The following is a 23,663-nucleotide window of genomic DNA, read 5'->3' as shown; positions in this document are numbered from 1 at the left end:
TTTATTCCTTAAAATCTACATACAAAATGGAAGGTGGGATATGATTCAGGTGTTGAATTGGGAAGGTGGATTTAAAAAGTATGTTTGTATTCCCCCATTTTTTCTTTTACAAAAAAGCATCATGGAAATATTTGCTTGATATATTTTTAGCTCATATTATGGTAGTAATCAAAACAATCTGATATATAAACAATGTGTCGTCGCGAACAACGCCCTCCCACCCCTGCGCGCGCTCAGCGGGCCACGGTAAAATTATCAAAGGCTGACTGGTCCGCGGCGATAAAAAGGTTGGGGACCACTGCCCTAGAGGATTCCCATTTCCTTCAGCCTTCAGATTTTTTGGCTTTTCCAACAGTAAACCACCCATTTGTGTCTCTTGTGGGAAACTCAGCTCCAGGTCAAAAATGATGATTTCTGGCTGATTCCAGTTCTTTTGGGTATTCTGATCCATTTTGGTCTAACTCCTCAGGAAAAACTCAGATCACCGAATGGAGTGCTTTTTGTATTTTCCAACAGTACACCATAAAATTTTGTTTCTGGTTTGAAACTGAACTACGAATCAAAAGTGATGATTTCTGGCTCATTCCAGTTCTTTTGCCAATTCTGATACGTTTTGGTCTAACTCCTCAGGAAAAACTCAGAACACCTAATGGTTTTTGTATTTTCCAACAATACACCATAAAATTGTGTTTCTTGTTGGAAACTCAGCTCCGGGTCAAAAATGACGATTTCTGGCTCATTCCAGTTCTTTTGGGAATTCAGATCCATTTTGGTCTAACTCCTCAGTGAAAACTCAGAACACCAAATGGAGTGGTTTTTTGGGTTTTCCAACAGTAAACCACCAATTTGTGTTTCTTGTTGGAAACTCAGCTCCGGGTCAAAAATGACGATTTCTGGCTCATTCCAGTTCTTTTGGGAATTCAGATCCATTTGGGTCTAACTCCTCAGATCACCGAATGGAGTGGTTTTTGGATTTTCCAACAGTACACCATAAAATTGTGTTTCTGCTTGGAAACTGAACTATGAATCAAAAGTGACGATTTCTGGCTCATTCCAGTTCTTTTGCCAATTCTGATACATTTTGGGCTAACTCCTCAGTGAACACTCAGATCACCTAATGGAGTGGTTTTTTGGGTTTTCCAACAGGAAACCACCAATTTGTGTTTCTCGTTGGAAACTGAGCTCCGGGTCAAAAATGACGAATTCTGTCTCATTCCAGTTCTTTGTATTTTCCAACAGTACACCATGAAATTGTCTTTCTGGTTGGAAACTGAACTACGCATCAAAAGTGCCGATTTCTGGCTCATTCCAGTTCTTTTGCCAATTCTGATACATTTTGGGCTAACTCCTCAGTGAACACTCAGATCACCTAATTGAGTGGTTTTTTGGGTTTTCCAAGAGTAAACCACTAATTTGTGTTTCTTGTTGGAAACTGAGCTTCGGGTCAAAATTGATGATTTCTGGCTCAATCCAGTTCTTTTGGGAATTCTGATCCATTTTGGTCTAACTCCTCAGGAAAAACTCAGATCACCGAATGGAGTGCTTTTTGTATTTTCCAACAGTACACCATAAAATTGTGTTTCTGGTTTGAAACTGAACTACGAATCAAAAGTGACGATTTCTGGCTCATTCCAGTTCTTTTGCCAATTCTGATACATTTTGGTCTAACTCCTCAGGAAAAACTCAGAACACCTAATGGTTTTTGTATTTTCCAACAATACACCATAAAATTGTGTTTCTGGTTGGAAACTGAGCCTTGGGTGAAAAATGACGATTTCTGGCTCATTCCAGTTCTTTTGGGAATTCTGATCCCTTTTGGTCTAACTCCTCAGTGAAAACCCAAAACACTGAATGGAGTGGGTTTTGGGTTTTCCAACAGTAAACCACCAATTTGTATTTCTTGTTGGAAACTGAGCTCTGGGTCAAAAATGATGATTTCTGGTTCATTCCAGTTCTTTTGCGAATTCTGATCCATTTTGGTCTAACTCCTCAGGAAAAAGTCAGATAACCGAATGGAGTGCTTTTTGTATTTTCCAACAGTACACCATAAAATTGTGTTTCTCCTGGAAACTGAACTATGAATCAAAAGTGACGATTTCTGGCTCATTCCAGTTCTTTTGCCAATTCTGATACATTTTGGGCTAACTCCTCAGTGAACACTCAGATCACCTAATGGAGTGGTTTTTTGAGATTTCCAACAGTAAATCACCAATTTGTGTTTCTTGTTGGAAACTGAGCTCTGGGTCAAAAATGACGATTTCTGTAGTAGCCCTACATTATGAATTAGTAGAAAAGTCCTTTGCTTTGTACTCATACAATGCTGAATAAATTTTTCCATACAATTTACAAAATATGATTAGGCTTAATTTTAGACCAGACATTTTTTCCTGTTATAGGTCAATGTCAGCTCTTTAAGTTACATCTAGAAACTAATAAGCAACCAACTCAGGATTTGCAATGCAGATGTCATAGGCTTCCACTGATAGCAGCTAGTGAGCATTCATGCAGCTTCATTCTATATAAGTAAAGCTTCCAGATGGTTTTAAATCTTCAGATCTTTCTGCGGTAAAGTGCAACATCCTAGCATATCATTTATTATCAACCCAAAGGATTAATGCATTTTATTTTAATGAATTCAATAAAAATAAAGGAGTGTATGTGTGTACTTGATGAACCAAAGAAAATCGGAAAGGTGTTATGGGTGATCATGTTTCATAATATACAATTATTATGTATTACTAATTAGTGTAAAATATTTCAAAGGTAATATATCAGTTCTAGAATAGTATATTCTTTTTTCCCCCAGCAGGCAAATTTTAAGACTTTATTTGAATGTAGATTTAGATTTTTTAAATCCAGTGAGAACAATTTAGAATCCTATCTGGCCAGTAAATGCTCAGCTCCATTCAGTCACCCCAGTTTACCCTGAATTAAGGGATTACAGGGCTGTAAAAAAAAACAATTTGGAATTCTGTTAAAAGACATTTTGAAATATATATTTGTGATATCATGGAAATAAATGGTATTTTATATTTTTCAACATTTATATTTCCAAAAGTTTGTAATGTTTTCAGAAACTAAATTCCACAAATCCCAGCATACAAAGGAGGAGGGAAAGGGTCACATGGGACTAATGTGAACATCAGAAAATCATCTTTTCTTATAGTGGTTATACTTTTTAACCTTCTCACCCTTTCTTTCTGCCTTCCTCTTAGCGGCATACAGTATTTTCCCACTTTGTTTCTCTTATTCTATGACTGCCTTGGTCCACCTGCCATCAATTTTTCTTGCTATGTGTCCAGCCCATTTCCATTGCAACTCATTTGATAATATTGTATACTTTCATTTGTTCTCTAATCCATGAGCAGATCTTTCTATTTTATCTTGCAATCCAAGAATGGATTTTCTATAGCTCTTTGTGCCATTCTTAGCTTTTGTCTTGATTGTCAGGCTAATATCCATGTTTCACTGGCACATGTTAGAGCAGGTAACGCATTGATCGAAAACTCCTTTTTTCAGTCATAGGGGGAGGTTGTTGAATATTATGCTTAGCCTTCCGAATGCCTACCAACCACATTTAACACACCATTCAATTTCCTTTATTATATCACCTTTCATTGAGATCCATTGGTCAAGATATTGGTCTACTACATGTAGTTCTTCTGCATGTATATATGGAGAATATACATACATATACATATACATATACATAACATATACATATACATATACATCATATACATATACATATACATATACATATACATATACATATACATATACATATACATATACATATACATATACATATACATATACATATACATATACATATACATATACATATACATATACATATACATATACATATACATATACATATACATATACATATACATATACATATACATATACATATACATATACATATACATATACATATACATATACATATACATATACATCATATACATATACATCATATACATATACATCATATACATATACATCATATACATATACATCATATACATATACATATACATATACATATACATATACATATACATATACATATACATATACATATACATATACATATACATATACATATACATATACATATACATATACATATACATATACATATACATATACATATACATATACATATACATATACATATAGATATAGATATAGATATACATATACATATAGATATAGATATACATATACATATACATATACATATACATATACATATAGATATAGATATACATATACATATACATATACATATACATATACATATACATATACATATACATATACATATACATATACATATACATATACATATACATATACATATACATATACATATACATATACATATACATATACATATACATATACATATACATATACATATACATATACATATACATATACATATATATACACACACACACACACACACACACACACATACTTTGGTGAATGTATTAAAAATAATGTAAGATTGTTTAAATCTTTCTTTCTGTTTGATGAATTATACACATTTTAGGGACAATTCCTTTAACCTGGTTCCTACACATGAAAAACAACAAAACTTAACTTGATCATTTTAGTCCATTTTTTTTATTTTTCACAATCAAGCAAGACAACAAACTGATGGCAGGTGGACCAAGGTAGTTATAGAATAGATCCCACTTCATAAAAAGTGCCATGAAAGAGACCTAAAATAAGATGGATAGATGACATCAGCAAGTATTGTGGACCCAATTGGCAATTGGTTGGAAACATGCAGAAGAGGACTTCATCCTGCAGTGGATAGATAATGGCTAAAATGAATGATTATGAATTTATCTCATTAACCAAGAAAAGAATATTCAAATCACAAATATAAAAATTAGATATTATACAACCTAGTGCCAGATTTGAATGGATCTTGATCTGTGGTCTTTAAGGGCCTCTTTCCTAAAGAATTTGGTATATCTGCCCATACTTATTCCTTACCTTATATATTTAAACCAACGTACCTGTTAGTTTTGTAATAAAATATTTTAAATTATTATTTTCTCTTTTCTTAAGGAATTATAGTGACTGATACCACCTCAGAACAGATGTTCGTCCTATGTTGGAAATGCATATTTAATTTGGAAGTCATAGCTATTAATTCTTGAACAAAACCCCAGTAGTGCTCTACAATATATGTTTTCTGTTTTAAAGACATTCTGCTACAAATGCTGGTGCTCAGACCATTTGGTCATTTGTATAAGCTCATTCCTTAGTGGAAAGTAGAACAAATTTCTCTTTGGTTATGTAAAATAAAATAAAGACATATGCAAGCATAGTGAACAGTGCTCACTTAATGACATAATAAATGTTCCTATACTGCCCTATAATTAGGTAGCCAAAAAGAAGGACCACTTAAAAGAGTTTCTGCTGTGAGGAATTCTGCAGATACTTGGTATATGCACACCGTAGTAAAATGCTGTTAGAGCAGCTGCAAACTTTAGCCAGAGGAATGAAATCATGTGAATAGCTCTTTGCATACCAACTTCAGATGACCCTATCCCATCATTTCTTTTTCTGTTTGGGATAGAATTAAAGAAAAATACAGGACACTCTTGTTCGATTGCATCAAATCCATCTTAAATAAACAGCTATCCTCCTCTTTCAGCAGACCATATTCACTGCCTAATTAAATCAGAAGCACTCACATTCCCCGATGTATGAGCCTTTTGGCCTTTGCAAATAAATCACCAGACCATGATTTAATTTTAATCTCCATTCCCCAGTAGCTCACTTTTCATGTTTACTTAAATACTGACCTTCGGTGTGATTCCCCCCCCCCCACTGAGTTCCATATATAGATCCCTTGACACCTATGTGTGCCATAAATTGCTTTAACTAACTCACCACTATAACTTGACAGTTTCTTGTCAAGAACTACTTCTCTTTGTTAAGTTCATCTTTCAACTCTCATCTAAAGTACATCTTGGAGGCATTGCCATAAGAAGAAAAAGTAGCATAGCAATACTTTCAACTAAAACTGCTATCACTGTTGACAATGAAACATATTATTATAAATACATATGTAAATAAATAAAACAAATTGTTTCAAAATGTATAAGCTGCTTTTTAAAAAAGAGATTCAGTGGTTATAAGATTTTTTTTTAAAAAAATAAGATTGTTTTGAAAGACTGTTTTGCTTGCTGTTCCCATTATTTCTGATGAAAGAGAAACACTCATGTTTCAAATGACTATTTTAAGACTCAGTTTCATGAAAGTTCATCCACTATTCGTGAAATAGCAAGCCTTTGATTAATGTCCAAAGTTTTTCCTGCTGCGACTGAATCACTGACCATTTGACATGTAATTGAGGAATTAAAAGTAGTTGTTAAATTAAATAGAATAGTTATTATGTCTTGAGCAAATTAATTCGCTATATTTTCCTGTGACAATTTAGAATTAAGTCCTTTAGCTTTCTGATTTGTATTATTTGAAAAGCGGCAGTTGATTAAACCCCTTGATAAAGAATGAATCCAGATATTTTCAAATGTTTAAAGCAGAATTAATCACCAGCATTCATGGATGTGAGCAAAGCGCACCAACATTGAACATTTACTTCATGTGAGCTATAAAAAAAATCTCAAGATAAAAAAGAAAAATACTATAAGATTTAATAAAAAGAGCACTAAAATATTGATAGACGGTATCATATATTATGATGGAAAATAAGCAATTGAATAAACTTCTTTGCACTATCCTATTGTACAATGTTGAAACTTTTATCCATTTCTTTACAGAAACAAATTCTGAGTTTATACTCATTTTAAGTATATTTTATTGGTTTTGCCACAATTTTGCATAATACAAAATGTTAAGGTGAATAAGTGCTACTGCTACTGGCAGTGGTATTATTGTATTTGTTTCCTAATCCTCTTTCAAAGACCTAACCCTAACCCTTCTTATCAAACCTGAAGAAATTTAATAGTACTAACCAGTATCTTAGAAATCATCAAAAATTACTAAAATTATGAATATATTTCTTTGTCAGGAACAGCTCTGTCCTTGGGAAAAAACGACTGGCTAGTATTCATCCTAAAGCAATCAGTGACAATAACATGATTTTAAATCAATTCCCCAAGCTCTTTTTGCTTTAGGCAAAGAATATGGCCACTTCCTTCAAAGACCCTCTTCAAGGAGCAGGGATTTTCCCAGCAGGGAACCCAGTCATCTGAAGGCAAAGAAAGCAAGCAGATGCCCGCTTAGTTAGGATGCCCAAGGCATGGTCTGAACTGCTGAGATAGCCTGGATAATTAGCTTTCTCCTGCCTCCCCAAAAAATATACTTTTAGTAGAGAGGGAGAGAATGAAAAAGCTTTTCAGTGTATTCCAAACTAGACTGATAAGTGATATAACCTAGGTATAATTGTACCATTTCTGGTGCTTGTCTTTTCCTGAAAGTGTCTTCACCGCTGAGTTACTGACAAACATATGAAAATGGTAATCTGATTTATTTATTTATTTTTAGAAAAATGGATGAAAGTGTTAGCCTACGCCCAATTTCTCCAATTCTGTTGTAATTAACATGCCTATCACTAAAATATTTTTAAAAGGCTTTCTGAAAAGACCAATATACCTTCATAGAACACAGAATAGTTCTAAGGACCTTAGAGGTCTTCCGGTCTGAACCAGTGGTCAGTCAGGAGATCCTATACCAGCCATAGCTTGAGAATTTTGGGAGTTGAAATCCACAAGTATTAAAGTTGCCAAGTTTGGGGACTCCTGTCCTATACCATTTCAGACAAATGGTTGTCCAGATTAAGGTGACCAGACGTCCCGATTTCAGCGTGACATCACACTTTATAACAATTTGTCCCATTTCCCGGCGCATTTTTAAAAAGTCCCGATTTTCTGGCTTCATGTTGAAAGCCCAGTGGATTTGCTTAAGAAATTCTAACCGGGGCAAGACAAAAGACACCCTGTTTAACTAACCTCTCTCTCTGTCTCAGTACTTTCATTGAAGATATTAAAACTTTAAAGCAAGAAAAACGGACACTCCCCCCCGCCCCTTTTACTCACTTTTATAAGAAAAAATGACCCATTACCATAGAGCTGCAGGAAATAGCTGGCTAGAGAGGGAAGCGACTGTTACTTCCTGGATTTTCTGGAGGGGAGGGGCACAGAGGTTGGAGGTCTGCTCGTGTGGGAAAAATGGTGGCTGTTCTTTTTTCTTTGAAAAATATTTCCCTGGGACTATTTAACCATTTTAATTTGCTCAGTTCTTTGTATTAACATCTACATCATTCTGGATTGACTTGGAGTGTCTGCCTACTGGTAAGTGGGTTTTTGTATTTTATTTTTTAATGTATTTTAAAATAATATTTTATTTATTGTGCATAGGATTTATTAAAATAGTTTTATTCTGTGTGGATTTAAGTTAAGAACTCCCTGTTATTAAGCTTTCCTCAATTAATCTCTGAGTAGATTCCCACCAACTTCAAGATCCCAAGAGCACATTTTGGAAGCTACACCTTTGCTTAGTTTATAGATGATGCCTTTCCTTAAATATGAAAATAAATACATTTATTGTTCAAATGTGTACATCTCAATAGAAATGACTCTCAGGGGTGACAACAATCCACTAAAATAATAATATAAAACAGTAATTACAAAAATAAGAGCAACTGTTATGAAAATTATTATTAAAAATAAAGAATAAAAATGGAGTTATTAAGTATATTAATTGCAGCAACCACAATACAATACCTCGGTTCTTCTTTTCATTAAACTAGACATACCCAATTCCAAGGAATTAAAAGACGCTTGCTCCTGGGGGGGAAAGCTATGGCAAATCTAGACAGCATCCTAAAAAGCAAGGTGACCAGATTTTCAGTAAAGAGGGACACCTTTGACTGGGGGTGGGGGCTTGATTAAAAATTTTATACGGAGCAACAAAAATTTTCATACAATGCAAAAATAGTATTGTAATATTTTTTTATTTCAACATAACTACAATTTACAAATATAAATTGTAACTGTTGCCAAACATCAAAATTTTGATTGTGTGACCATGAGGATGCTGCAACGGTCGCTAAGTGTGAAAATGGTCGCTAAGTGTGAAAAATGGTCATCAGTCACTTTTTTCAATGCCATTGTAACTTTGGTCACTAAGCCCATTATATCACCTTTCTTGCCACAGTTCTTAAGTGAATAATTGCAGCTGGTATTTTGTATTTTGGATAGAATCTTTTTTTAAATTTGTCTAAGACAATTTTAAAAAAGGATTCTATCCAAAATAAATTGAAGTGAAACCATTTTTAAAAATTCTATGCACAATACTTTGAAATATATTGTGCATAGAATTTTTAAAAATAGTTTTACTTCAATTTATTCTGTGTGGATTCTTTTTTTAAATTGTCTTAGACTATTTTAAAAAAGATTCTATGCAAAATACAAAATACCAGCTGCAGTTATTCACTTAAGAACTGTGGCAAGAAAGGTGGTATAGTGACCAAAGTTACAATGGCATTGAAAAAAGTGACTGATGACCATTTTTCACACTTAGCGACCATTTTCACACTTAGCGACCATTGCAGCATCCTCATGGTCACGTGATCAAAATTTTGATGTTTGGCAACAGTTACAATTTATATTTGTAAATTGTAGGTGTGTTGAAATAAAAAAAAATTACAATACTATTTTTGTGTTGAATGAAAAGTTTTGATGCTCCATATAAAATTTTTAATCAAGCCTCCCCCCCCCCCGGTCAAAGGTGTCCCTCTTTACCAATCTGAAAATCTGGTCACTTTAGTCCAGATACTTTTCTCCTAGGTTGCTTTTCTGCTTGGTTAACCTCATCCATGTTTCTTATTTTGCTTTTGGGTGGTTTGGAAAATATTTTGACCTGTCTTCTTGTAGAAGCTCCTTAAATATGATATTAAATAAATATCATAAAGTTATAAAGTGCACTGAGTGCACCTGCAAAGGTAAACAGCGAGAAGGGGAATCCGCAGTATTTCCGACAATCAGCTGTGCCATGTGATTTATATTAGCTAGAGAGCAGGAAATCTGACAATTTTGGGTGAACCAGTCAGAACTGGTAGCATTTCACCTCTGTTTATAGCCATCTGTAAGCGGTTTACAGTGTCAACATATTGCCCCCAACAATCTGGGTTCTCATTTTACCAACCTCAGAAGGATGGAAAACTGAGTCAATTTTGATCCAGTGAGAATCAAACTGTTGGCAGAATTAGTCCTGAAACACTGGGTTCTAACCACTGAGCCACCACCAGTCTGGTCTTAACTGTTAACATTATAACACCATCCTTTTTTCCTGAAGATTTTACAAAAATGGCTTTCTCTATGTTTTAGGAATATATGTTTTAAATATCCAGTTCAACTGTAGTGTACTATTGATATTAACGATTTTTGCAGGCCAATCCATTGGATATTTACTCACAACAGAATTTCTATCAGTTCAATTCAATTTTTTGTAATTATGAGAAGATCTGAATAAGACTTTTGTCTGGTTGCTAAGCAACGGACCAAATATTTTCTGTCACCCCATCCCCTTTTTATGAGAAGAAGTCATCAAGAGGACTGCCTCACCTTCAGTGAAATTATCATATTACTAGCTATTCCATTTGTCTGCAAATGAGAAGCAAAAGACACAACCGCACCCCTTTATTCTATATGCAAAACTGACTGTTGAAGGGCACCTCCCCCCTGAACCTGAAAACAGTGAGCAATCTTTGGAACTGTAAAAGTGCTAGACCACAGATTTTTCGTATAACGTGTGGATGGAATGTCCAACAAATTCTGGAAAAATGGAATAGGAAACACAATAGTTAAGGAGGAGGCAAGGCTATTCCTGAAAGGATCCTGAGTCAAGGGAAAGGAAAAATATTTAAAAAGGTTGGCCAAATATTTTAAACAATCTATTCTTAGAGCTTGCTTATGTTTCTTTTTTTAAACGCTTGCTTTGAGATTATTTCTATATGTAAAAATGGATAAAAGATACATAAATAAACAGAGAACAAAGGAACTCAATAGAATAATGTTAACCTGACAAGACTAAGTTATATTCTTAGTGCCAATATTTTATCTTGACTGTTTGCTAAGGCTGAATCTTTGCTTTGCCTTCTCTTCCCACTGCTACTATTATTTATTGGATTCTCCTGTTAATAGTTTCTAAGTTAATAGTTTCTTAGTTGATAAGACTAAACAAAGCTCGAGATATAATCTGGGAAGAAATAGATGACATATCAATGAAGAATATTTATACCATTTTGTTTTAACCATAACTTATGTTTGAAAGCATATCTCTGCATGCACAAATATCCGATTTTCCTAAAAATAAAAATAATTATTCCATTGGATTGATTTTTGAAAGATTTGGTGAAAGGTAGGATTTTTGCTATTTTTGCAGAATTACAATCCACAAGATTCATTGAAGAAAGCTGTAATAGTAAGTAATACTGGATCAATCAAAAGCCAGCTCATGGATTAATATACTATTCTACTTTGACTAATTTGCGAGTAAATACTTTTCAAAATTGATAATCTTGTACAAATCATATTGTAAATATAAATGTTCATGTATGCATTTGTTTATTACATTTCTATACTGCCACAATCTATTAATCTAAGGACTCATGTTGGTTAATATGTGATATGGATGAAATGGTATGGGGGGGAAACCAATTTAAAACATCCATTGTACAAATGAAACCAAATCAAATAATAGAACAGTAAAATAAGAAGTGAAGAACAACAAATACAATTTAAAAATAAGACATAAGTGGTCCAATCTAATAAGAACATCCTTCAGAAGAATTCTGAATGCAATCGGGAAGAGGAGCAGCCCGATTTCCATAGAACTAGCACTGCTTCTAAGAAGTAGCACAACCTGGTTTCAGCTCCCTTTGCTCACTTTCTTGAAAATGGATCAGTGGGACAGTTTCTCCTGAATGATTGAAAAGGACATAATAACAATGCAACAATAACAACAACAACAATTTATTATTAGTTTTAGACACTGACCAGAACCAAAAACTTCTAGAATAAAATAATAAATAACAACTAAAATCTATAATAAAATCCAGTGTCAATTATACATGGTCTGACTATAAGATAATTGCAATCCCTAAACTGTGTGGTCCATTGTAGGTTCAATGCTAAAAAAAGAAGTGACTAAACAGTGCAAAGGGTTTGCCACAATTAATAACTTAATACGTATCACCCACAGTTTACAAAATTTACATTTCTTCCATTACTACAAACATTTTTTTAAAAAAAACCACAGTCTCTTCTTGTTTAGGAAAACAATCTAATCAACAGGCAATTCACTCATTTTCACAAAACTTCATAATGTGCATAATACATAAAGTTTAGGGACTGCGATTGACGAGCTCAGTGAGAACCATTTTGAAAAATTCTTAGCTGTCTCTCAACCGAAGGCCAGCTGAGTTTGTAGTATTTCAGGCAGACAAGACAAAAAGCCAAGAGTTTAAAGTTTGGAAGATAGTTAAAAGTTATGTGTAAAAGCTCTGAATTCTTTACATTGTAATAGGCAATCAACCGCTACATAAAGGGTTGCAATAAAGATTCTAATCTAGCTAAGACATTATTTAAAAGTTTTCAAAATCAACTGAAGGACTAATAAGGAGTTTAGTGTCTGGGAAGCTGCAATTTACTATTTACAGCTAAGACCTGGTACAAAGCCTAACAGTAAAAGTTTGCCAAGAGTATCAGGTGTTTTGCTTTTACATTTTAGGATGTGAATCATCTGGTTTGGAGATTTAAATTCATTCAAAGTAAACAGACATTCCCTAATGCTTTTTTTTCTAGCTTCAGTTTTGAGTTTTTGTCTGATCTTCACAATTTTCCAGTAGAGCAGTGTTTTTCAACCTTTTTTGTGCAAAGGCACACTTTTTTCATGAAAAAAATCACGAGGCACACCACCATTAGAAAATGTTAAAAAATTTTAACTCTGTGCCTATATTGACTATATATAAAGTAATTTTCCCACGGCACACCTTACACTATGTCACGGCACACTAGTGTGCCGCGGCACAGTGGTTGAAAAACACTGCAGTAGAGACATACCCTTTTATTGCTGAAAACAGTTCTATAGTTTGTAAGTGTTGTATAAGTATGGTTTTTAAATTATCATTCTGCTATCTTCACTGAACAAATGGTATACTGATTCATTTTTTTTTAATCTTGAAGATATCTAAACAATTTTTGGGGGTATGACCTTTTATCAACTTCTGCTATTATGAGTTTCTTTACAGCATTTGACAGTTCTACAACAGAATATAGCAAGAGCAAGAGCACTTAGGCATATATTGCCCCATAGTATTTTACAACCCTCTTGAATGGTTTACATTTTCCCCCCAACAATCTGGGTATTCATTTTACCAACCTCAGAAGGATGGAAGGCTGAGTCTACCTTAAGTCTGTCAGGATTGAACTCTAGACTGTAGCCAGAGCTACCTTGCATTCTAATCACTCCACCAGCATGGCTCTTAGTAAAGAGTGAATAAATAGATGATAGATGATAGATAGATAGATAGATAGATAGATAGATAGATAGATGATAGATAGATAGATAGATAGATAGATAGATAGATAGATAGACAGACAGACAGACAGACAGACAGACAGAGACAGACACACACACACAAACAAACACAGAGAGGGTGTGTGTGACTTGCAACCTTTATCACATGTACAAGCAATTGTTTAGTACCAATGATCTTTATTCAAACTGTATTCCATTTCTTATGTATAGATTGTGACAAATTCCTAAGCATCATCCTTTTAGTCCTGGTGCCAGCAGAAAGTCCTTTGAGGTTTACCACAAATAGCAACATATCTTAACCACATGAATCAACTTTGTATTGCTTTCTTTTACTTCTAACAGACTTAATCTTTAGTCCATAATCTTATAGAATTTATTTTCTTTTCATTTCTTTTTTTTACCTTGTCCCAAGATTTGTCAAAGCTTTAACAAGTCTTTTTTGTAAATCCAATATAAAAAAATTATCCAGGTTTGGTTTATTATTTATATTTACCTGTTGAATTTTGAAACATCAACTTGGTTTATATTAATGAAACTCAATCACCCAGGCAAAGAGGTCTAAAGGTTGGGTCATGGCAACTGGACCAAACTTCATTAATCTGAGATGTTTCATTGCTCATCATGGTTTAACCTTAGAAACCTTTGGTCTGAATGATTGAGTCTTCATTGATATATTGCAAACCATTTTTGGGGAAACCTCTAAAGTTAGTTTGACAATAGTTGGTACATTCCAATGACTCTCTGACTCTGTCTAACTAATTTTGCTCTGATTGATGATATTGTTTGGATGAGCAACAAAATGTCTCAGATTAACAAAGTTTGGTCCAGTTGCCATGATTCAACCTTTAGCTACATCAAGCTGGTTTCTTTTGTATCAGTGAAATATCCCTTTTCATGTCAATCTCATAGTCTATCATTAGCATATCCACTTTCAATGTCATCTCTATCTTTTCAAACAAAACTTGTTCCTCATCTGCCATTGTTTGCATAACATTTTGGGGGAACAATCTATTTATAGAAGCAACTGTCATTATTGACATTGTTGATATTAATTTCTGGTTCCATTTTTCAAAAGTGTCCTTCAGTATTTCCAATGTTAGAGCATTTTGCATCATTTTATTAGTCTCAGTTAATTAGCTGTTATTAATCTTGTGTATTTTTCTCCTTTAACTAAAATATTTAGTTCCCTCTAGTGTCTAATTTTTAAAATTATTTATCTTTACCGTGTCTTGGAAAAAGTCCAAACAAATCTATTTCCCAAGGCAAGGATTCTTTATAATTAATTCCATAATCTTATTCTAATTTTATCTGGGCCCTTAATCCATTTACAACTTTCTAGGATCAAAGTCTTATTTAACTTTTTTGGTGTTTATTTCATTTTTTAAAACATTCTTAAGCTTATGATTAAAATTTCCTTTCACTAAGGATTGAAGGCAAATTTACCCAACATTTTCAGATTTATCAATCCAAAGGTCCCTAATAGACTAAAAATAGTTAACAAGCAACTACCAAATGTGATTAGAAAAGACGTTTGCACAGCTTTAAAAGGCGATGATCACAGTTCTGAGTAATATGGCTCTTTGTGTCAATTCCAAGTGCTCAAAACTGCCCAGAGACCACTATCTTGCATGCAGTCTTTTTCAAGGAGCAGCTGTTCAGAGTCCATGTGTGCAAGTTTCTATTCTCTCCTTATCTGGAGAGGTTCCAAAGACCCATTTTATTCACCAGCTGTCCATTATTTGCTGGAGTTGTCCTCCATCTTCAGTCCTCCAATTCCTCCTCCAGGAATCCTTAGTGTCTTACCAGCACCTTAGTATTATTTTCCATTAGCTTTTTCGGTTATGAAATCTTACTTATCATTGATCTGACTTTATTAAAATCAGCTTTGTGAAGTGCTAGCTATGCAGGGTACTGTCTCTTTTCTGCAGAACAGAAAAGATTCCCACAAGATGCAAATAATCTTGACTCTCTTAATTTTAGGAAGCTCTAAAAAATCTGGTTTCTCCATCACTCACTGTCAGGAAATTGTGTGAACTCATTTTAGTTGTGTGTTATAGGTGTTAGTGGCTCTGCTGCAGTGTGCCTTTATTAATCTATTTTGTATTGTGGCATTTTAAATTATTTTTAAGTACCAATAATACTTCATGAGTGGGCGGCCATAAAAATAAAAAAAGAATGAAAAAATAAATGACTTTTACCACATTGCACTTTCTTTAAAAATCAAGTAGTTAGGCATTATGCAATCACTTTACCAATATTTCCCCTACCTTTAAATTTTTAGTGAATGTCTTCTAAAAATACTGTAGTTTTATCATACTTCTAATGTTGCATTTTGGGGGCATTATAAGAATCTAGAAAGCCTTCAAGATTTCCATTTTACCAGACCCTGTTTCTCCATTTTGCAACTGGAAATGAACTAAACCTTTGTAACCTATTCTACAAATGTAGAATATATTCCCTACCATATTTGTGGAAATTTAGATTTTAGAACAGAGAAAATATTAGATTGGCTTTGTTTAAAGGGATAACAATAAAGATGCCACTGTAATACAATCATTCACATTTTCATCTTCAGCATTATATATAAAAAATAAAAAATAGAAGCCTCTGCCAATACCTTGGTAACATAACCAGAGCTTCACTGAGAAGGGCTTTAATATCCCTTTGCATGCAGGTCATGTTCTTTTCCCCAAGAAACGTTCTTCTCCCTTTTCTCAAAGGGAGATTTTGTAATCTTCCTGCTAAACAACACATCTGTCATTGTTATGTTGGTCAAGTGGAGGAAATTGTCCATTATGTTCCCCACTGCCCTATTTACAGTGAGATCAGAACCAAAATATTAATTGCAAATGAACTCAAGGTACCTGATCGTGAAATATCTTTTTGCAGTTCTGTTTCCAACTATCAGCAGGTTAGTACTTTTGTTCTGCTTTCATTTAAACTTTAGGAAAAAGTACTTCCATTCTTGATTGCAACTTTGGTTGCAACTTTGGCTTTATTTTGTTCTGACCTTTACTTCTAAGATCTGACCTGCGGAGCCACCCTGAGAACAGTTTGACCAACCCGATGTACTTCTGTGAACAAAAACGGAGATCAGGAGGGTCATGTACAGTCCTCCCAAGCTCTGTTTTCACTGGCAGAGAGTTGCAGGAGGCTGTGGCAGCCAAAAATAAAGCTTGGGAGCCCTTTTAATGCTAATGCTTCTATTTCTCTATTTTATAATGTAATGGTTTTATTGTTCTTGTGTATATTTTATGGCATTCCTATGTTATGATTTGTGATTAATCAATAATCTTATATACTTACCATGTTAATTATTCTACTGGGAAGTAACATTATTGAGTTTGTAGCAGTGTGAGATTGTTGTCACTTTTGCTTGTTAGGTTCAGCTATCATGACACCTTCTAAACTTGACTAAAGGTTTAAAACTCTGTAATATTATTCTAAAGTCTTCTGGAAGGATTTTGGTACCAAATGATTTTAATCATAGGTAGGTTCTAAAGAAATGTAGGTGAAAACCAAAGAAATATCTAATTTTCCTGGGTCTTGTACTCTCTGGGCCTATTCATCAGGTATCAACCAATTCTCTGGGGTAGACTCAACCATAGCATCAAACTCTGATGGATGATAAGAGGGAATATGAACCCAATAAAATTATTCAATCAATGAATGTGAAGTCAAATGCCAATTGCCTTTCTCAAACCTACTCTTCCTCAGTCAGTAAATAGAAACTGGAACTGGAACATCAATTTAATAAAGATCTATAATTGCTTCCTTTCAAGTCTAGTAAATATTTTATACACTATTGTCTTCAGTATTTTCGCAGACCCTGTGGCAATGAAGGGACCCATCTTTGCTCCCTGTTCACTTTTTCCATAGCAGACAGAGCAGACATAACAAAATAACATCTGAATAAAATCAGAATCCCGGATCTAAGTAAGAAAGAACTTAGAAAGTAAGTACTGTAGTGTTACATAGATTCAAAATTCTCTGATTCTTTCCTAACTTTTTATCTCTATATCACATAAGCATATTTGACATTATTTTTCCATAATTGTACATCAAATGTATAATTAAGCACCTTTTGGTACTTAATTTTTTTAAGTAGTTTCTAAAATAAATGTGCAAAATCTATGCCTCAAAGACATTTTAAAACTATGACACTTTACAGTCACTATGGTTATTTTTACTATCATTTCTATATGATATATTTTATTCCATCTTTTCCCAGTAAGTCAAAGAAGAACATGTGTTGTTTTTTTTCTTTATCAATGTTGAATAGCTTAAGCTAATATATCATCTAATGGAACATCTTAGAATTGTGTGTGTGAAATCACCTTCATAGCAAACTGTTAGAACAATTAATCAGTAGAACAACTTGCCTCCAGAAGTTGTGAATGCTCTAACACTGGAAGTTTTAAATATGTTAGATAACCATTTGTCTGAAGGGTTTACTGCTAAGCAGGAGGTTGGACTAGAAGACCTTCAAGGTCCCTTCCAACTCTGTTATTCTATTTAAATGGTTTGCACTTGATAATTTTCTTTTATAATCACAGAGTATTGATTTGTACTTATCATCCCCTTAAGACAAAAGGTCACAATACACTTACAAATTAAAATATTTCATATATTGCTAGGGTTTTGTTATTTTAATATTTCATACTTACCAACTCTCTCTCTCTAGTAAGAACCTGATATAGAACTATTGCCTTTCAACTACCACATATTTAATTCCATCAAACAACTCCATGAAGAATGGAGCATTAGTGTTTAAAACAAATTAGACCATTTTTTTTGCAATATTACTGCATATAATGTGGATTTTAAGACTATAAAAATATGAATGATCTTTTGTTCTTGCTGTTAAGTCAGTTATTTTCAACTCTTTATGATCTAATGGACCATTTTTATCAGTCAGTAACTGCTTCTTTGAGTTCTTATAAGATTACAATTTTTCATCAGTAATAATGTTTAGTCATTTTTCCAAGAATTATAACACTGATGAGTCTTTTCTTCATATTAAGATCCTAAATTTTTTCAGCAACCTGGTTTTACTTAAATATCATTCTGTATTCAATTACTTGTTCATCTTGCAAGACAAAGTATTCTCAATAAAGCTCTCATACAAAGGCCTTGGTTTTATTTTCTTCAGCATTTTTAATGATTCAGCTTTTACTACCATATGGTGCAACTGTGAAAACCATAGCCTTGGCAGTTAATACTTTTGTTCTCACTATGCTGTCCATGTTTTGGGTAGGTTTGTCACAGTTTTTCTCCCAGGAACAGGTGTATTTTTATTTCATGGCATCATAAAATTCAGTAATCCTGTGAACTTTGAGTCTAGCAGGATTAATTTCAATTTCTTCTCTATTTGAAATGCCATTATGTAGTTATTTTTCAGCATTTACTCTTTTTTCATCTTTTTAACAAGACAGCCTTCTTCAACCAGATCCATCAAGTAGCATAACCGAGGATGTTGATGTTTTTCTGAGAAATTGTATTTCAATATATGTTTCTTCTATCCAGAATTTTTCATAATGCAACCTCAGAGTCACCTTGCTGAAGTAATGGGCAGCATGAAAATTTAATAAATTAATTCTACAGATAAATTAAGATAAAGACAATGATTGTGAACAATCTTAGCATACTCATTCTAATTTTTGAATCTTACTTATTTCATAATCAACTTTCCTGTTCATACAAATTATTCAATAGACAGATGAAGAGACCTAATGTGTTTCTAAGGGCTAACCACAATTTGTGATTTACACAGTTCAAAGCCCTTGCATAGTAAATAAAATAAAAATCATGGGAGAATAGCCAGGTGGGCTGGAAGGAAGGGTCTAGTGCGGACTGAGCTTCGTGTCATTAAAGATAAAGATTCCCTCACACATATGTGCTAGTCGTTCCTAACTCTAGGGGGCAGTGCTCATCTCTGTTTCAAAGCCAAAGAGCCAGCACTGTCAGAAGACATCTCTGTGGTCTAGGAACTGCCCCTAGTACTTCTGACATGGATTTTTTCCACTAGTTATGGATTAATGATCGTAAAGAGTGCTGTGACATCACGCAAAACCATAATTTCAACCTCTTCAATTTTTTAGAACTTTGATCTTTTGGACCATTATAGTAGAGACTTGTTAGAATATTCATTCCCTATGTGAGTTATCCAAGTATTTTCCTAAACTCTTTGACTATATTGTATGCTGAGCTCCTAGGTAATGATAGAGAACACCAAGGACTCTGCAGTTCAACACTGAGCTACATATAATCTGTTCTATTGCAATATCTCATTCTTCTTAATATTTCAATTCCAGATTCTAAAGAATTCAAACTAGTTTATACCTCTGAATATGAAGAGGACACCATTTTAGCTTGGATTTTTAAAGTAGTGCCTATTTTAGACTTTGGAAAACTCTTTACAATATATGCCAAGTTTCTCTCTATTGAAAGTTGAAAATTTATCATAATCAAAGACAAATATAAAAAAATGTTTAAAAAGAAAATCATCAAACTAGCTATAAAACAAAAGCTAAAAGATTATTACCAATATTTTAGCAATATATTATGTCAGCTTTGATCTTATCTTGCTGGCAGGAAAACACAGTTTGCAAGGAAGTAGAATCTCTTCTTTGGTCCATTGTTTCAACTTACAGTGCAGGATACAAGAATGATATTAGAGCTGGATGGAAATTGTTATTGTATGGGTTTTGTGAAAACACAAAAGAAACCTGTTGCCTTGTAATGGATGATAGCTCCAATTGACATTTAGCAATATAGTACAAATAGAAACTGTTACAGGTAGCCCTCAACTTACAGCCACTTGTTTAGTGGCTGTTCAAAATTACAACAGCACTGAAAAAAAGTGATTTGCAACCGGTTCTCTCACTTACAACCATTACAACATCCTCATGGTCACATGATTAAACTTTGACCACTTGGCAACCAGCAGTATTTTTACGATTGCAGCATCCTGGGGTCACACAGTGACTATTTGCAATCTTCCTATTAGGCTTCCGATGAGCAAAGTCAGTCAAAAAGGTCATAAAACCAGGCATGTTTTACTTAATTACAAACCTGCTTAGCAATGGAAATTCTGGTCCCAATTGTGGTTGTAAGTCAAGGATTACCTATACTATGGAAAACTGAGGTCACCATTCTATTCTTACCATTCAGTATGGACTGTAAAAAGTCTGCAGAAATCTACTGTTAAATGTCTATGAAAAATCCTTCCAAATGCAAACTGGGATTTTATCATATGTCATATGAAAGAGAACCAAAAAAAAGGAGAGAGAAAATACTTTATTGATATTCAAGGTTTCTGAAGTCAATATTAATATTTCCAATTTATGACAATTATAATAAGATCTGAAAACAAGCGAAAACCCAGTGCCAAATGATCCAACATTCATTTACAGTACAAGTGGATGTTCAGGCCATATTCTCTACATTTTCCTATTTTAACTTCATTTTTCCCTTAAATGTGCTTTAGGATACAAGCTAAACAATGCAGATCTTGAAAAGACTAAATATAAAGAGACAAACAGTAATTATTTCAGTTGTTTTCCTTTGAACATTATAAGTGACTAGTCTTATAGCCATCATAATGCTAGGGTTTTTTGTAAGATATTTCAAATGGCTTCCTTTGAATTCCAGCATAGTTGCAGACAGCAAATGCTTTCATTACTAAAAACAGTCTATTTTCTCTATCCTCATTAACCTTTAGCCTTCTCTTTCCTATTTCCTCTGTTCTCAGACCTGATATGTATGTATGAATGTTCCATAGAAATATTGATTCAACTCATGTGTCTTTATAACTCTTTATAATACAGAACTATTTTTAATGCAAACACTGAGATGTCATGTGTGTGGGTGTGTATGTGTATTTGTATATATATCCAGATTTATTCTAAGGAGGTACCTAGATATAAAGCAAGATCACCCCAGGGCCTGTGATCCCTTCAAAAGTTGCCATTAATTTATACTTTTAAATAATAGGAAGTAAAATAAATGTGAAACATAACATTATATAAACTGAATGTAATATATTTCATTTCTATAGAAAGAAAAAAATGCTATTGGTTAATTAAATGCTAAATGCTGACTTTATAATTTTTTTCTTTACATGAAAAAAAGTAAAATGGTTTCAAATTAGGCAAAATATGAGAAAGTACCCCCCCCACACACACATTATACATATAAGGCGTGGTTGGAGCTGTCGTTTTTCTATAAATCTTGGTGGGTCGGTGTGGAGTGCTAGCTTTGTTGCTGTAAGTGGGTTGATTGGCTGTATAGTTGCATCCTGATTGGTAGATGGAGTTGATGTTTGTAGATTGGTTGGCTGTTTCGTATCATCCTGTGTGGGTGAGGTGCTGGCTGTGTGTCTGTTGTTCTTTTGTGTTGTAACGACCTGGGTGGTGGGTGGGGTCAGAAAAAAAGAAAAAAGCTTCCTCCCTTTTCCAGCACCTTAAACCACAGGACATGAAATTAATTTTGAAGGAACCAAATAAATCTTCAAAACAGAACACTTCAACAAGATAATAATTATGGAAGCCATCGAAATAGAGAAAGACCCCCCACAACATGAATAAACGTGATGCCTCTTGCCTACCAGACATCTGTAAATACACACACACACACACACACACACACACACACACACACAGAGTCAGGTTATTTTGTCTCTAATTAAAAATCTGCCAAACTCAGAAACAACTGGTAAAATTCTTTACTGTTCAAAGGATTCAGAACTATTGTAAATTTATGAAGGTTTTGAACATCAGAAAATTCGAAATAGAGAAATATTTTATTCAGATAGAGTCCTAAATATGTTAGAATTCTAATTTTCCAGGTTCCAGATGGGAACATTATGCAAATAAAATAGATGTCATATATAGATGCCATATCTGCCTGTATCTCTTATATTTTCTAGTTCCACAATGTGAGGAAAATAGGAATAGATAGGGGAGAAATGGCAATGTCTTTTTAGATTTTATGTTGGTGGGCAAAATTAATTATTAATTAATATTTTAAAACATCCATATATTTTCATTTTAGACTATTTTTAAATGTCTTCGTCGCTTCTCATGCACGCAAACTGAAAGCAAGAATAGCAATTTATATATACATTTAATTTATAAAATGGTATTCTATTCTGTCCCCCCTTCACGGCTCTTAACAAACGGCAAGACAAATAAACTTAAAAGGAACTTTCTTTATCAGTTCTCAGTTCAAACTGGCTTCGAGCCCAAAAATAACAGAAATACAGTCTCTTTCAAGCAGATAACAGAATACAAAACAACTCTTACAAGCAATGCACTTCTTCCAAAGTCTCCACGAATCAGGGTTACATAAAACACCAAAGCACTTATCCAAGTGTATCAAGCAATGTTGTACGAACCCAGGAACGCATGAAGGAACGTTGACACCTGCGACTAGGGCGTGGCAGCATCTTTCCTTTTATCTCCAAACCTGCCTCTAACAAGGCCCAGCTGCATAATGAATCTTGTATCCCGAAAAGACTCACAGTAGACATCTGCTGAGTCACAACACTATTCCCCACCGCAGGTCCCTTTCCCCAGGTTCTGATGGTCTGGATGCGGTGGGAATGACGTGTCCACAAGATGACCCACACCCATTTTCCCTTGGTGCCTTTTTCATGAATCCCAAACCTCTGGAGGCATAGCCCCCTTGAATCGGAACTCCTTAGGTATCCAGCGGCCACCATGTTTCCCTCCGTCGACACCCCTTCCAGGGTCATCCACCCTCCACAAGGCTGACCCACTAGCCCCCCTACCATTGGAGGTTGATGGCAGCTCTACCAGCTTCGGCCGAGCCTTAACACCCTGTCCAGGGTCCTCCACCCTCTGCACAGCCAACCCACCAATCCCCTTCCGTCGGAGGTTGACGGCAGCTCTACCAGCTTTGGCTGAGCCTTAACACCCTGTCCAGGGTCCTCCACCTTCTGCACAGCCGAGCCACCAACCTCCCTTCCGTCGGAGGTTGACAGCAGCTCTACCAGCTTCGGCCGAGCCACCACGCAATCCCCTCCCACAGGGCCCTTTCCC

The sequence above is a fragment of the Thamnophis sirtalis genome, unplaced genomic scaffold, assembly GCF_051295495.1.
Source record: "Thamnophis sirtalis isolate CommonGarterSnake01/CBP01778 unplaced genomic scaffold, rThaSir2_p1.2 scaffold_10, whole genome shotgun sequence".
Classification (NCBI taxonomy): Eukaryota; Metazoa; Chordata; class Lepidosauria; order Squamata; family Natricidae; genus Thamnophis; species Thamnophis sirtalis.
The sequence above is the reverse complement of the archived record's forward strand: the minus strand, read 5'-3'. Positions refer to the sequence as shown.